Here is a 3190-nt window from a genome sequence, read left to right on the forward strand (position 1 = left end):
GTGTGACACAGGTCACCTTCCTGCAACACTGTCACAGCTTCCCCACTGGATGGACACTTACTCTTTACCAGACACTGGTCCAGGCAGGAACTTAGCTGGGGAAGCTGATGTCCCCCTGGGCTGTAACCCTCCAGTGTGTTCACTCTGGTCACAGCATGAGCACTGGAATCATGGAATATGGAGGGAATACTGATGCTGTCACTATAAAGAAATATCAATTTGGTCTTCTTCCTATTCTTGGCACAGAACTCCTAACACTGCTGGAGTTTCCTGAGAGATGAGAGAAACAAGGAGACTTCTGTCATGTGAGGGAGATGACTGGTAAACACTCAGCCTAAACCAAGGAAGGAGTGTGTTATCAGGGTAACCAACACTTGATCGGGGGAGTGGGTATTTTCATTTCCACCTTTCCTCTTTCCCTGCCCCCACACCTCAGGGAGGGGTGAGAGGTGGAGGGTGAATCCATCACAAATGCCTAAAGATTGAAGGATTTGTGATGAAGCCTCCACAGAAACCTCAACAGAGCAAGTCATTTATGATCTAAAAAACTGAGATCTACTCAAGTAACAACACGGTACACACTCCACCATGGCTCACTGGACCACTGCAGCAGCCGGCCCGGGGGCCTTTGTCTCTGCTCTTATTTCCGAGGAGCCACTCTCCACTCTGCAGACTCAGGGATCCCCTTAAAACTTCAGTCCTATCGCATGGCTTCCATGACCAATCCCTCAGTGACTCCCCAGCTCTCCCAGAGTCAAATTCGGATTCTGATAAAGTCCTACAAGGCTCCTCACAACCTGCCCCCATGGCCTCTCTGCCTCATCCCCTTCCACTCCCTTCCCCTCACCCACTCAGCTCCAGCCACCCTGGTCCTGGCTGCTGGGCAAACACACCAGGCTCATTTTTGGCGGCCTCTGCTCAAGGCCTCCTTATTCCAGAGTGTTTCCCTCACCCTCTATAGTCTCCTGAATCCCCATCACCCTCTTTCTTCACAACACTCATCACCACCTGGCAAGGATTTTCCCTCTGTCTTCATTGTCTGTATCCCTCTTAGAAGGCATATTATTTTACTATATTTTGTTTACAGCTGTTTTCCTACACCAAGAAATATGCCTTCTGGCACAAAAATCCTAAGTATTTGATACATATTGGTCATGTAAATGAATCTCTCATGTCATCCTTATTTCAAGTGCACAATCATTGACAACCCTGGATAAAATAATATTCCTTATATTCTATCTGATGATGAAACCTGTATATATGTATATATATATATATATATATACACACACACACCCATATTTATGTATATATAGATGTGATGAAACCTGTCTCTCTCTATGTACCTGTATGTATATGTATATATAGCTTCCCTCATGGCTCAGTGGTAAAGATTATCTGCAATGTAGGAGACCTGGGTTCAGTCCCTGGGTCAGGAAGATCCCCTGGAGAAGGGAATGGCTTCCCATTCCAGTATTTTTGCCTGGAGAATTCCCTGGACAGAAGACCTGGTAGGCTATAGCCCATGGGGTCACAAAGATCAGGCACAACTGAGCCACTGACACTTTCACTTTCGTTCACCTGTCCATATAATTGTGAGTCTCTTCTAACATCATATATCCCTATAGGAAAATGAAATAATCATCTGACAGGACAACAAAATGAGCTGCATTGAGTTTTGACTTATATTTTACCAGTTTGGAAAGAACAGTCCTTGCGTCTTGAGCAAACTCCCGGAAGTACTGCATTGCCTGCTGTTCCCACAGAGGTCTTCGAAGGTAAGAAGCCCAGTTGTCACTCAATGTTCTGATCAATTTCATCAGAGAAGTGATCATTATTTGATAGACAAATTTTTTTGGAGGGCTGGTGAGGAAATATATGTAGACAATTCTTTTGGACTAAAACACTGTGGTGGAAATTGGACATCATTGACCATGAATGTCAAACTCTTTATACTCATTGAATGGTAATCCTTTCAAAAAACTCATGTAACCTGGTCTCCCTGTTCAGGAGAGGAAAGTGCAGACCACTTGCCCAGGATGGAAAACATGTCGGTGGTAGGACCAGGACAAGTCACAGTACATTTAATCAAGTACATGATTCTGCCAGGAATTCTGAAAATGCAGAGAACTGGGAGGGAGTTCTGAGTGCTCTGCCCCACATAATATAGTCTCAGGGCCCTGACCCTCATACCATACACAAATGATAGGGAAGTGTGAGTCTGGGGGTTGTCCCTGACTCCAAACATGCTGGGTCTCTACCAACAGCAACTGGTTCTCCAACCTGGAGATGCCCCCCCCTGGGCATCCAGGAGTCAATTCACTTCTGACACTAAATCTGCAGAGTGTACCAGACCCCACACGGTGGGGGCTCCCTCCCTGAGGACGGCCCACACTTCAAGTGTCGATCACAAGTCCTGGGGTCACTTACACGTGTGACCAACTGGCAATAAACTGAGAGCTTCGAAGACTCATATGTAAGGTTCAATAACTTATTAGAACCACTCACAGGACTCAGGAAAGTCCTTTATTTACTGTCCCCAGTTGATGTAAAGCATAAAACTCAGGGACAGGGAAGTGGAAAAGCTTATGGTAAATGGAGAGCAGAGGATGCCGACACTCCAAGCCCTCTCAGGGCTCTCCCCCCTCACATTCCCTTGATGGTATCACCTTCTCTGAAGCTCTCTGAACCCAATATTCATGGGTTTTAATTGAGGGTTGGATACAGACAATTTGATTGAATCTTTGGCCATTGGTGACTGAAATCAGTATCAGTATCCTCTCCTGTCCCCAGAGGGACTGGGCTTGAGAGTTCTAACCCTCTAATCACCTGAGGGCATGTTCTGCAATCCAGTCCCATCCTGATACTATCTCAGGTCCCATCTTTCACTCATCTCGTGATTGAGAATATACAGAAAATTCCAAGTGTTTCAGGGGGCCTGGGGCATGGACGGAGACAGGGGTCAAATTTGGATTTTGTTATGATGCTACAGTAGGATCAGGATCAAGGCAGGGACCAGGAATAGGGTCTCAGTTATGCGGTCCCTGATTTGGTAGAATCAGGTGGGATATGTCTTTTACAAAGAAGAATACATAATGATACCTCTTGAGAGTCAAGGAATTTCCCTGAAGTGCAAACTGCTAAATTTACCGGAAGAAATGCAGAGAGGTTTTGCTGCACCCACCCCGTG

Source organism: Dama dama, chromosome 23 (assembly GCF_033118175.1).
Source record: "Dama dama isolate Ldn47 chromosome 23, ASM3311817v1, whole genome shotgun sequence".
Lineage (NCBI taxonomy): Eukaryota > Metazoa > Chordata > Mammalia > Artiodactyla > Cervidae > Dama > Dama dama.